The following is a 14,306-nucleotide window of genomic DNA, read 5'->3' as shown; positions in this document are numbered from 1 at the left end:
GGGCAATCAAGGTACTTTGCACAAAAATTAAAGGCATTTGTCAAATATTAAAAGTTATAAGATCAAATGACAAAATATGCTGAAATCACAAGCATTTTGGTGCAAATAGATGACAAACATCGATACGATTTATCTGTATGGGATAATGTTTCGAACAAGTGGAAAAAATGAATGAAGTTCTATAATTAAAATTATATATAAAGCTGCACACTTGATATAAGGTATATTCCTTTGCTTACAGTAAGTAAGAGAAAGTTTCTTTGAAAGTATGTTGAATTAATAGCAAGAGATATGAATATACTTCCCAAATTTAAAAACAAAGAAAAAAGTAAAGAAATTGGAAATGTACTAATCACCAGAAAAGGATAGCAATTATTAAAGGAAAAGTGCTAATCACTTTTATAATACAATATAATCACTTAATAGAAATTGAGGAAATTACAGAGGTGGGGCGCCGGCACCGGCGCAGATCGTGGGTGGCCGGGTCTGGCGACCCGAGCGGCTGTCAATCTGATTTAGGCCCCTCACCTCGGCCTCAGAGTTGCCGCAGCCATGGCCAGTCAGTCGCAAGGGATCCAGCCGCTGCTGCAGCCGGAGAAGAGGGCCGCCGAGAAGGTGTCCGAGGCCCGCAAGCGAGAGAACCGGAGGCTGAAGCAGGCCAAAGCAGCAGCTCAGGCTGAAATTGCACAGTACCGCCTTCAGAGGGAGGAAGTTCAAGGCCAAGGAAACTGCCTGCGGCTCTGGGGTCACACGGCGCTTGCAGCACTGAAGCGGAGAGAGAGACTGAGGAGAGGACGACCACCCTCCAGACCTATTTCCGGCAGAACAGAGATGAAGTCTTGGATAACCTCTTGGCTTTTGTCCGTGACATCCGACCAGAAAGAAGTCCACGAAAACTACCGCGTAAATGGATAGGAGAGGAAGAAAGAAGCGCCTTTTCCATGGACTGGCGTTTTAGATGCCTTCATGGAATAGGAGGAAGCTTTAGCAAAGCTCGAGTTACATTCTTAAGAAAACGTGTTAAATTATTTCTGTATGTTATATAGGAGGTCCCTTCACTTTTTGGACAGTAGCAAATCTAGCTTCTTTGTACACACTTGGAACTTATCCAAAGATCTTTGTACCTCATATTCGTTAGAATTTAATGGGTATACATTGTCTGTTTCCAAGTTGATTTCTTTCTTAGATCTAGTAAAAAAAAAAAAAAAAAAAAAAAAAAATCCTTTGAAGAAAGAAAGAGATTAAATACTTTTTTCCCCTGGTACTTTCTTGAAGGTCAGGGGCTTTATCTATGAAAAAGTAGTAAATAGTTATTTGTAACCCGTGTGAAGCAGCAGCCAGCCTTAAAGTAGTCCATTCTGGCTAAGAGTTAGAACAATGAATGGTAGTATAATTGTTTAGGCTGCTTTTAGTTTCTCTTTGTCAAAATTACTAGATGGTAGAATTCAAGAACTTGTTAACATGCTATTACTTGGTGTACTGATAATCATTTAAAAGTAAAAGTAAAGACACTTTGTCATGCAAAAAAAATTGAGGAAATTATAGACATCCTAATTTTACCTTGAAATGAAGATATGAGAAATTAAAGTGTCTTGAGATTTAAAATTTTTAACGGTAGAAAGTTAATCTGAAACAAATAAAGAAAAAAGATACAACAATCGCAATAATACACTGAACTTTCAAAAGGAGAGAACAGATAATACATTGAACTTTCCAAAGGAGAGAACAGAACTGAGGTTACCAGAGGTAGGAACGGGGGAGGGGGAGGGGAGGTAAGGGAGGAATTGATAAAGGGCCACGAAAAACGATTACATTGTATAATGTTGAATATACTAATTATCCTGATTTGAACATCAAATATTGCACACAGATGTTGATATTCAACTCGTACCCCACAGATATGTACAATTGGCTATGTTTCAATAAAAAAAATTTTTTTAAGTTGGGCTTTTTTAAAAAAAATGTTAATCTGAGGGCCGAGCCCCTGGCGCACTCGGGAGAGTGCGGCGCTGGGAGCGCAGCGACGCTCCCGCCACGGGTTCAGATCCTATATGGGAATGGCCGGTGCACTCACTGGCTGAGTACCGGTCACAAAAAAGACAAAAAAAAAAAAAAAAAAAGTTAATCTGATTTACCAAAGTAGCCATTGAGTTGGCTCTTAAATATTCCGATGCTTCAAGTACTATGGAAATTTAATATAAAATAGTTTTAAATAGTATACAATATCAATATCAATAAAGTCAGCATCCTGTGTGGATCTTCTAAATCTGATTTACAAATTTTGCTTAGTATAATCTTATTCAAATTCTAAAGTGAACTTAAGAACTTTTTTAAAATACCAGTCACAATGATATCCTGTAAAAGAAATTTCAGGAAGCTGAAGTGAATCAAAGATTTAAGTTCATTACTTATTCAAGAGACATTGTCAAATATGGCAATTCTCTCGATTGAAAGTGAGATAAGCAAAGAAATAGATATTGAAGACTGGCTGGTTAGCTCAGTTGGTTAGAGTGGAGCTGATAACACCAAGGTCAAGGGTTTGGATCCCTGTACTGGCCAGCCACACAAAAAAATAAATAAATAAAAAATAAGAAAAAAGGAAAAGAAAAAGTAAATAGATATGGAAAGTATTACTGATGAGTTTGCTTTCATTAGAGATAGAAAAGTAAAATTATAAAAGTTCTGTTGAGGGCCGAGCCCGTGGCGCACTTGGTAGAGTGCTGCGCTGGGAGCGCAGCAACGCTCCCGCCGCGGGTTCGGATCCTATATAGGACTGACCAGTGCACTCACTGGCTGAGTGCCGGTCACGAAAAAACGACAAAAAAAAAAAAAAAAAAGTTCTGTTGAGTACAAATAAAATATTTAAACTTAAAAATAATGTTGTGAGTTTTAATACACCTTTTCATTTTTTCAATATTTTTAACTATTTTAATATTCTGGAAAAATGAACCATTTAAAATACATTTAAAAGATGTGTATAAAAGTGCACTTTTTTCTTTTGCCTCTGGCTCCAATACGGCTTGGCAAGGCACTGATTCTGGGGGCTGGAATCTGGGGTAAAGTAAGGCAGGGGAAGGAGTGTGTCCTGATGACTCCAAGACCCCAGCAAGGGTTGACAGTGTCTTGCTTTTCCTGGAGAGGGTAATGGACTTTACCCAAGGTGGCTGGGACAGGGTAGGAGAGGACCCCAGCTTGGCCTTGACACAGCCGTTCATGTCTGACCTCAGAGAATGCTCCTGTAAAAGCTGGAAGTAGAGGTCTCCTTGACACCTGCCCTGCTCACCCCAAGGCTGAACTTCTGCTTTATGAGGGTTTGTGGTTCCTGAAACGTCAGGAACCTGCTGTCTCCCACTCTCCATTCTGCTCAAGACAGTCGCACTTCTCCACAGTCTAAACCACATGACATCTCTCCCAGGTTCCAGCAGGTTCCCACAGTTCTTAGGATTAATCCAAATCCCTCACCTAGGTGTTGAGGCCCTGCCTGGTCTGTTCCTGCTCTCTTCACACCTTCCCCTCCTGCCTCACCCATTCCCAGCCACACTGCCCTTGTTTCTGCTCCTGTGACACACAAGCCTCACTTCCACCTCAAGACCCTTGCACTTGCTGCTCCCCTGCCTGAAATACTTTCATCTCCCGTAGGTCTCCTCATGGCCAGCTCATCCTTCTAGTCTCAGCTCAGATGTGCCCTCCTCAGAGAGGCTTTCTCTCTTACCACTTCTGTCAGGTTGCTCTCCTTCCTTCCAGCCCTTGGTCCACTCTAAAGTCATCTATTTTATTTGGCTGCTTATCCTCCATCCCCCCGTAAATTGTGAACTGAACACCAAGTCTTGTCTGCTTTGGTCACCACTCCCCAGAGGCTGAGCACAGGGCCTAGCACACAGTAGACTCCTGATTAAAATATGTGCAACAAATTTTAAAAATCTCTCCCTCTGCATTCCTAGAACATATTACAGGAATCAGGAATACACCTGCCAGTAACTGAGACCCACATATTCCATACATTGAACCAATCAGGAGCTCAAAATGGGGGATAAATGCAAACAACTGAAACTCCACCCTCATTCAGAATAAGAGGTTTTTCTAGGTGATGAGTCCTATATTCCTTGAACCAAGCACAAATACAAACACAAACACTCAAGACTCTGCCCTTTACATTCAAACAGCCTATCACATTGAGGAAATAAAAGGCAAAGGTGGTACTGTTGAATAGAGAGGCACTGCGATGATGTCACTCCCTATGGCACGCTCTGGGCCTGAGCAAATGGAGGCATTGCCCTGGGTCCTTAATGAGGTAAGTGGAGCACTATGGAGAAAGAGTGGGGAGTCAGGGGATCAGAGAAGGATCATGTGTGGACAGAGAAGGGGTGAGGGGGAAAACAGCTGGTCACGGGATATAGGAAGGAGATTGGTAGGGGACCAGCCTCGAGTTAAGGGAAAGGGTTACCGTAGAATGGGGGAGGGTTACAGGAGGACTGGGAGAGCTTACAGGGGAACACTTTGCAGGTTACATGGAGAAGTTAAATAGGGGGATAAAGAGAATAGTGGGGAGTGGGGTGTTACGAGGAGACAGGGTGACGTAGTGGGATAAGGAGAGGTTATAAGTGGACAAGAAAAAGTTGTGAGAGGACAAGGAAGGTGCCTTGGATTGAAATGTATCCCCCAAAGTCCATGTATTAGAAACTTAGTCTCCACCGAGACAGTGTTAAGAGGGTGAGAAATCCTATAATAGTAATTGAAAGGTGGAGCCTTGAAGAGGTGATTAGATTGTGAGGAACATGCCCTGGTAAATGGATTAATAAGTTGATGGTTTAATGGTGGTCGTGGGCATGGTTCTGAAGGCTTTAAAAGGAGGAGTGAGGACTTAGCTCTCTCCGCTTTGCCATTTTCGCCATGTGACACGTGACATCCTGTGTTGCTTCTGCCATTTAGCATGTGATACCCTGCGTCACTGTAGAGTTATCACCAAGAAGGCCTTCGCCAGATGTGTTCCCTGGACTTTGGACTTCCCAGCCTCTGAAACTGTAAGCAATAAATATTGTTTCTTTACAAATTACCCAGTTTCGGGTATAAGCAACAGAAATGGACTAATACAGAGAGTTTAGAAGAGTACAGAGAAAATTCAAAAGGGGCGGAAACGGTGTTATAGAGGACAGGGAGTTGTCATTAGGTGTCAGTGAGGGGAATTGAAAAGAAGGGAAATCAGGCAGCACTAATTGCATTATAGGGGACAGTAAGGACGTTATATTGGGACAGCGATGTAGTGTGGGATGACGTCATTTTTCAGAACTGCTCTGATGAGCGGAGTTTGTTCAGCCTGGTCCCCGTTGGTTGAGGTCTCTGCTGCCCACTCTTCTGGCTGCTGGGCTTAGACCTTTGCCCTGTCTGTCTTTGTACGCAGTCTGCTGCCCTCAGGGGCCTGTAGGTCAAGCCACAGAACACCGGTGATGAGATGTCCCTGAATCCCCACTTAGAGGATTGCCTGGTTCTGTCCCCGTGGCCTCTTCTGCTGCCTGCCCTTTGGGACTATAGCCATCACTTTCACCTGCAAAGGGAGCATTGTCCAGCCCCTCCTTTGTGTCTCACCACAACCTTTTCAATGGGGATTCACACTCCTGTTTACTTCCCCTCCCTTGTACAGGCAGCCTTAAATCATCTTTTGTCTCCTCCCATGGGACTTTACCCTACTGCATCCAACTTCCTTCCACTTGCTTCCTGTCATCGAGGGTCCCTGCCCTCCCACTCTCCAACACTTCCTTCTGTTCTTCCCAAAGAAGCCTTCCTCCCTCTCCACCTTTCCTCCTGTATCGGCCCCTCTTATTTCATTCCAGGGACCCCGCCCTGCCCTGGTTCCTCCTTCACATTGATTCCTGATGGCACCCTCACCAACTTGCCTTCACCTCCACAAACCAAGAAAGCAAATTGACGTGGAGAGGAGCAAAAGGTGGAGAAATATTCCAACTTGGCCTTTGCCGTGGGCCTCGCAGGCATCATCCTGAGCCTGTCTCTATGTTGCAATACAGATGCTACTCAACTTACTATGGGGTTACGTCCCAGTAAACCCAATGTAAGTTGCAAACATTGTAAGTCGACAGTGCATTTAATGCACCTAACCTATTGAACATCATAACTTAGCCTAGCCTGCTGCAAACGTGCTCAGAACACTTACATTAGCCTGCAGTTGGATAAAATCATCTAACTCAAGGCCTATTTTATATCGATAGCCCAAGAAAAGATTAAAATTCAAAATTTGAAGTATGGTTTCTACAGAGTGCATGTTGCTTTTGTATCATCATAAAGTCAAAAAGAGGTAAATCAAACCATATTAAGTCAGGGACTGTCTGTAATTTCAGTCCATTTAGCCTGATGACAGAAGCACTCACAAGTCAGGAACATCCCTGAGAACTCCAGAGACTGGAGGCCCCTTTTTATCTCCAGTATCCCTTTGGACTGGGGCCTATGAAGATGTTTGTGCATCCCCATCTCTCTGTTTATTAATCCAGTCAGCTACCACTGATGGCTGAATTTGTGCTAGGCATAATAAAAACTTCAAGCTTCTTTGCTGAGAGGTTGTGGTAGAAGCTGGAGGATTCAGGATCAGGAAATATTTGGAATAACTTGAGTCTCAAGCAATGTTGCTTTCTGGCCCAGATGACTATGAGCAAAACACAGTGAGAGGGGCTATATCAATTAGCTTAGGCTAAGTTATGCTACAGTAACAAATGACCCCCCAATCTCAATGGCTCAAAGACAGCAAACATTAATTCCTTGGTGAACTAGTCAGTTTTCAGCTATGCTCCTGGTCATCTCCATTACAGGTTCCAGACTGAAGGAGGATATGGTATTTTCAATACTGCAGATCTCATAGCAGATAAAAAAGAATGGGAATCACACAATGGCTCTTAAAGCTTCTGCTCAGAAATGGCCCCCATCCCTTCTGCTCAGATTCCCTGGCCAAAGCAAGTCACATAACTGAATCTGACATCAGTGGGGTAAGGAAGAGTAAATCTCCCACAGAGAGGGGCAGGAATCATGTGGAACGATAATGCAACCTACCACAAGGGCATGCTTTCCCATGGCAGCTCTCAGGCCACCTATATGTATTTGGCACTCTGAGTCTGAGGGAAAACACCCATCATTAGAGAGTGGCCATGATCAGAGAAAAACAGGATGAACCAAAGGTACCTCATGGAATAGCATTCTCTCCAATGTCACCAGGAACAGTGACAAGTGTCAAGATACTTCAAATAGTTCACAAGTGGTGATCTTCTCCAAGGGGTGGAACTTATGGGTAGGCCCTTTTCCATTTATAATCTTACCCCTACCCCCCACACCACCAGGGGTAACTACTTTTCACATTTTTATGACAATCACTTCCTTATGTTGCTTTGTAAGATTATCACCAAAATACATGTTCCTAGATAGTGTAGTTAAGTTTTACCTGTGTTTTAAATTTTACAAAATAGAATCATACAATTCGTAATTCTTTTTTGGTGCCTGGCTTCTTTTTCTCAACGTTATGGTTTTAAGACATCCGTATTCTTTTGTGTAGGTATAATTAATTCATTTTTATTGTTGCAAAAGATTCCATTCTATAAATATGTCATCATCTATTTATCCATTCGATTGGTGATAGACATTTGAGTTTTTGTAGTTTGGGGGACTTTATCTACAATCCTGTTATAAAAATTTGAGTATGTTTCCTGCACATCAGCATGTATTTGTGAGGATATACAGCCAGAATTATGGTGTTGTAGGGTAAGTGTAGCTTCAGCTTAACTGTTAATGCCAAACTGTTTTCAAAAGGGTCCTGCCAATTTACACTTCCACTGGCTGTTTATGCATCCACGTGGTTCTTCAGCTGGCAAATGCTTGACATTGACTGATTCTTGTGGTTTATATTTTGCATTTTTATGATTATTCATTCAGGTGGAATGAATGCTTTTTGAAAGATTTATTGGCCCTTTGTGTAACCTCCTTTATTTAGTTACTGGTTCAAGTATGTTGCTCATTTTTCCACTGGGCTGCTTGTAATTTTCTTATTGGCTTATAGAAATTCCTTATATAAGTGTGTGTGTGTTTGTGTGTTGTGTTGTAAATATCTTTTACCACACCATAGCTCACCTTTCTACTCTTTTAATGGTGTCTTTTAAAAAACAGAAGTTCTAAATTTGAATACAGACAAATTTATTAATTTTTTTATGGTTGTGCTTTTTGTGTTTTGTTAACATAAACTTTCCCAACTCAGGAGCTTTGATATCCCCCTTTATTTTCTCCTAAAGGCTTTATGATGTTTACTTTCATACTCAAGTCTATAATATATCTGTAATTGATTTCTGTATACAGTTTGAAGTAGAGATCAAGTTCTTTTTTTCTATGTGTACACTCAAATGTCCCAGAATCACTTATTGGAAAAACTCTCTTTTTCCCACTGTTGTGCATGGCTTTGTTGTAAATTGTGCCTATATATAAATGGGACTCTGTATTAGTTTTCTACTGCTGCCGTAACAAATTACCACAAACTTAGTGGCTTAAAACAACACAAATTTATCATCTTACCATTGTTCTGTTGTTCAGAAGTCTTGCACAGATTTTGCTGGGCTAAAATCAAGGCATCAACAGGGCTCCATTCCTTTTTGTAGGCTCTGGGTAGGATCTGTTTCCTTGTCTGTTCCGCCTTTACAAACAGCTATACATTACCCTCAAAATTTGACTTCAGCTGCATCCTGCAAGTTTTGGGGAAATCTTTTCATTGAAATATAGTATTCATAGTAAAAAGTGCACAAATCTTAAATGAATTGTACCAAATGAACATAGACTTTACCATCATATAAAGAAATAGAAAATCTCAGTAACTTGGAAATCTGTTGTTTCTTTCCAGTCTGTCCCCTCCCAAATGTGACCCATATTTAGGCTTCCAGATTAGTTCTTTCTAACTTTGAAATTTATATAAATGAACTCATGCAGAACATTGTACTTTTTAAAATGGCTTCTTTTGCTTAACATTATGTTTGTTGCAATCACAAAGCAGTTGTATGCTATTGCATAGCAGATTTTTTTTTTTTCCTGTATAGTATTCTTGCATTGTATTAAGTTACTACAGCATATTTACCCATTCTACCACTGCTTGACACGGGGCGGTTTTGAGTTTGGAATTATTATGAATAATGCTCCCGTACTATTCTTGTATATAATTTTAGTGAGTCATGAATATGAGTATGTACATACAGCTTTAGTAAAAACTGCCATTTTCCCAAAGTGTTTGTTTAAGTATCATTCCTACCAGCACTGCATGAGAGTTCCAGCTACTCCAGTTTTATTCTTGATTTATTTTTATTTTTTTAATTGACATGTGATAATCATACATATTTATGAGGTACAGAGCTATATTTCAATACAAGTATACAATGTGTGATGATCAAATCAGGGTAATTAGCATATCCATCACCCCCAAAATTATTTCTTTGTGATAAGAGCATTTGAATTCCTCTCTTCTAGCCATTTGAGAATATACGATAAACTATTGTTAACTATAGATGCCTAGCACTATCATAGACCACTAGAACTTATTTTTCCTATCTAGCTGTAATTTTATATCCATTAACCAACCTGTCCTTATTCCCTTCTCCCCCCTTCTTTTTCCCAGCCTCTAGTAACCACAGTTCTACTCTCTACTTCTATAAGCTCAACGTTTTTTAGCTCCCACATATGAGTGAGAGCATATGACATTTATCTTTCTGTGCCTGACTTATTACACTTAACATAGTGTCATCCAGGCTCATCCATGTTTCTGCAAATGATGGGGTTTCATTATTTTTTATGGCTGAGTACTATTCCATTGTGTATATATGCCGCATTTTCTTTATCCATTCATCTGTTGATGGACATTTAGGTTGATTCCATAACTTGGCTATTGTGAATAATGCTGCAATGAACATGGGAGTGCAGATATCTCTTTGGTATACTAATTTTCTTTTCTTTAGATAAATATCCAGTAGTGAGATTGCTGAATCATATAGTAATTCTATTTTTAGTTTTTTGAGGAACCTCCATACTATTTTCCACAATGGCTGTACTAATTTACATTCTCACCAACAGTGTATAAGAGTTTGTTTTTCTCTGCATCTTCACCAGCATTTGTTGTCTTGTCTTTTTGATAATAGCCATTCTAGCTGGACTGAGACGATATCTTATTGTGGTTTTAATTTGAATTTCCCTGATGATTAAGGACGTCGAACATTTCATATATCTATTGGCCATTTGTATGTCTTCTTTTGAAAAATGTCTGTTCAGCTCATTGTCCTTTTAAAAATTGGATTATTTATTTATTTATTTATGTTGCTGTTGAGTTGTTTAAGGTCCTTGTACATTCTGGATATTAATCCCTTGCCAAATGAATAGTTTGCAAATATTTTCTCCCATTCTTCACTCTGTTGATTGTTTCCTTTGCTGTGCAGACGCTTTTTAGCTTGATGTCATTCCATTTGTCTATTTTTGCTCTTGTTGCCTGTGCATTAGAAGTCTTCATAAAATTTTTGCCCAGGTCAATGTCCTGAAGAGTTTCCCCTATGTTTACTTTTAGTAGTTTTATATTTTCAGGTCTCACATTTAAGTCTTTGATCCAATTTGAGTTGATTTTGGTAAATGGTAAGATTAGGGGTCTAGTTTCATTCTTCTGCATATGGATATCTAGTTTTCCCAGCACCGTTTATTGAAGAGGCTGTCCTTTCCCCAATGTGTGTTCTGGGTGCCTTTTAGAAAACCAATTGTATCTAGATACGTGGATTTATTTACTTGGTCCATGTGTCTGTTTTATCATTTAATTTTTTTCAGTTTTTAAAATTTTAGCCGTTCTTGTGGGTTGTACTGGTATATTATTGTGAGTTTTTAAAAACTGAGTTGAAATTCACATGACATAAAATGCACCCTTCTAACCATTTTAAAGCCTATAATTCATTGGCTTTCAGTATATTTCCAATGTTGTGCAACCATCATCACTGTCTAATTCCAGAAGATGTTTATTACCCCAAATAGAAGCCCAAGACTCATTAAGCAGTCATCCCCCATTCTCCTCTCTCCCCAGCCCCTAGAAACCTGTTATCTTCTTTCTGACTCTACGGATTTGCCTGTTCTTGGCATTTCATATAAATGGAATCATACAAGCCTTTTGGGTCTGCTTTTTTCACTTAGCATAAAGTTTTCAAGGTTCATCCATGTCATTTTATGTATCAGTACTTTCTTTTTATGGCGGAATAATATTCCGTTGTGTAGATATACCTTATTTTGTTTATCCGTTTATCAGTTGATGGACACTTGAGTTGTTTCCATCTTTTTCCTATTACGAATAATGCTGCTATTAACATTTGTATACAAGTTTTTGTTTGAACGCCTGTTTTCAGTTCCCTTGGGTAATTGTTGGGTTATATGCTAACTCTATGTTTAACTTTTTTTTTTTTTTGAAGCTTATTTGTTTATTAATACATATATTTTACATTCTATGATGTTGTTGTGGAGTGGTTGTAGGGAGGCAGAGAGAGGAAGGGTGAAGAAAATAGTGTGGGAGGAAAGAGGATGGGCAGGGTTGAGGCCTGTGGTACCCCTTCATTCCTGCAGGGGAGACCAGGGGGCTTCCAGCAGAGGCTTGGTTATTGCTGGGCAGGGTACAGATGTCAGGGGGGTGTGGCTGAAGCCCTCGCCCCCACCATCCCAGCTTGGGAGCCCGGGGCGCTTCCTGCAGCGGCTTGGTGGTCGTCGCTGGGCTGGTTGCGGGTGTCAGGGGGCATGGCTGAGGACCCCAGCCCTTCCCCCTCCCTGGACTACCAGGGGACTTCTGGCTCTTGTAGGTTTTATGGGTGTTCTTTGGTGATGGGAGACCTTTACTAGTTAATATCAAACTTTGTCTCTGGTCTGTGGGTATTTTGTTTTTTCTTTCAGTTCTGTGTTGGATTATTTGCTGTTCCTACCACTTAAACTCTGCACTAGAACTAATTTGTTGTCCTTTGCTTGCTTCTAAAATGGGGGAACTTCTTGTGGGGACCAGTACTTGAGCTCTGTGGTTGAACTGAATTGCTGCTTTGCTGCTGATTCTCTGGGGAAGTCTTTTTGTGCAGCTCAGGGTTTAATGGTTGACTTTATAGGTACTTCTGGGTCTAGTGAGATCCCATACACCTGGGTTGTGTAGAAACTTTGGTCTGGGCCTGAGTCTTTTCAGCAAACTGCATTCTCTGCAGTTCTATATTCTTGACCAGTCTTGACTGAGTGGTCCTGCGCTGACTGGGGGGCAGGTCAGCTGTCCATGCTATGCCCCAATGTTCCTCTCATGGGCCTGTCTCCCCCACCGCCCATGCTCCAAACACTTCCCATGGGGCGGGCCATGCACCCATCCCTTGCAATGACTCACTGGTCTCTGAGTGGCTCCTTTTTTTTTTAGTTGTTGTGGCTCCTTGCTCCTATGTGGGTCCACAGGAACCCTATTAGTAGTCTTGCTGGCCTGGGGCCACCAAGGCCCTCTTCTCCCCTGCAGCCTCCAAGCAACTTCATCCAAAAGGCACAGCTGTGGCTTTTGCCGGCTTCTGCTCTGTGTGCTCAGCAGCTCCAGCCTTGTAGTGGCCAGGGCTTGAAAGAGTAGAAGTGGTTCTTTCTTTCTCTCATCATGGCTTCTCCTGCCTTCATGAACTCAGTGGTCCCTTCTTCTCTTCCCTTGATCTCTGGCAGCCCCAGCTTGGTTGTTGTTGCTTTTTAATAGTTGTAAATTGGTTGATTTGTGGGAGAGAGTGATGCTGGTGGCCGTCTATTCCACCATCTTGACTGGAAGTCACCTATGTTTAACTTTTTGTGAAGCTTCCAGACTATGTTTCACAGCTGCTGTACCATTTTATGTTCCCACCAGCAATATCTAAGAGAGTGGTCAGATCTAGAAAATATTTTTTAACATAAAGTACACCAGGAGTCTATACCAATACCTCCAGTTCAAAATCAAGACTACAGTTTTTACCTAACCTTTTCATCTTACATGTATCTCTTTTCTCATGGCCCAAATCCAAGTTTACAGTGACACCAGGAGTGATAAAATTAGAATACCATCTAATTATTTGTTTATTTTTGTTTGTTTGTTTGTGTTGTTGTGTGGTGGCTGGCTTGTACAGGACCCGAATCTTTGACCCTTGTGTTATTAACAACATGCTCTAACTAACTGAGTTACCCAGCCAGCCCTGTTTGTTTATTTTATCCAATTTATTTCAGCATTCTCAGAGTAACAGCATCAACACTACCACCAAAATTATTGTCACTGAAAACAGCTAATGATTCTTCTGCAGTGCTTTTTGTCTTTAGAGCATACCTACTAGGGATGTAAGGTAAAATTGCTATGTTTAAAGTCACTTGGAGTAATCCCTTTCAGTCAGGTTATGCTAACAACTGATACCCATTTAGGCTCATTTGTTTATTTTCATTTTTAGGGATTGCTTTTTTTTTTTTTGGTGGGAGGCCAGTACAGGGAACTGAACCCTTGATCTTGGTGTAACAAGGCTACACTCTAACCAACTGAACTAACTGTCCAGTCCTGGGATCGCTTTTTAATTGACATTTTAAAACAAAACCAAAAATGACTGCATAAAATATTTACATGCTTCCAAAGTCAAATCAACAAAATTTGACAATATATTCTAGCTCCAGTTTTAATTTTTCTACTATTTTGGCGTATTTTGGGAAATTCTCCATATGTTTTTCTCAAAGGTCTCATTTTCCTCTTCCATTAGTCTTATCACAATGGGAGCCATCTACTCTAAAACTCTGGAGCACTGGAAAAATCATCAGTCTTAGGGAAACATAGCATTTTTTTCTCCTCTGAGTTTGTGGTGAACACAGTAGCTCAAACCTTTCTCTTCTCTTCTAGATGCAGTGCTCAATCTGCGAACTCTCCAAGGCCTAGAAAACTGCTAACAAGTTATCTTCAAAGAACAAAAAAATCAGAATTAATAAAAGTTTAGTTCCCTCAAAAATAATATGTCAACTTTTTTTTATTGTGAAATAAAACTCTTGAAAACGTTTTGTAGGTCTGATTTCCTTGAGTTACAAGAATTCTCTTATGTGCCACTCAGTAAATTTAATGTTAGCCATTAAAAAAACTCAAATTCAAAGTTATAAAACATTATTTCAAATTATTGGAAGCAAACACAAAACCAACCAACCAACCAAAGTTGTGCTTAACGTGGACTGTAGGTGGCATTTCATTCAGTTGCTGTACTGCTAGGGGTAGAGAGATGCTTCCAGTTCCTGGTTCGCTTTTTGTCCATGGTTCATTTTCTCTA

General features: G+C 40.5%; 1 long non-coding RNA gene and 1 pseudogene across 1 annotated transcript; both read left to right on the top strand.

Annotated features, from left to right (window-relative positions):
- Positions 1–552: 552 nt before the first annotated feature.
- On the top strand, positions 553–915 carry LOC134389670 (V-type proton ATPase subunit G 1-like; annotated as a pseudogene).
- Positions 916–4,186: 3,271 nt separating this feature from the next.
- On the top strand, positions 4,187–13,957 carry LOC134386987 (uncharacterized). Its single transcript, XR_010024568.1, has 3 exons — positions 4,187–4,291; positions 4,930–5,021; positions 13,892–13,957. It is a non-coding gene; the product is annotated as an uncharacterized LOC134386987 (long non-coding RNA).
- The last annotated feature ends 349 nt before the right edge of the window (positions 13,958–14,306 follow it).

This window comes from Cynocephalus volans, chromosome 10 (assembly GCF_027409185.1).
Source record: "Cynocephalus volans isolate mCynVol1 chromosome 10, mCynVol1.pri, whole genome shotgun sequence".
Classification (NCBI taxonomy): domain Eukaryota; kingdom Metazoa; phylum Chordata; class Mammalia; order Dermoptera; family Cynocephalidae; genus Cynocephalus; species Cynocephalus volans.
This window is presented reverse-complemented; position numbering and strand designations above follow the sequence as displayed.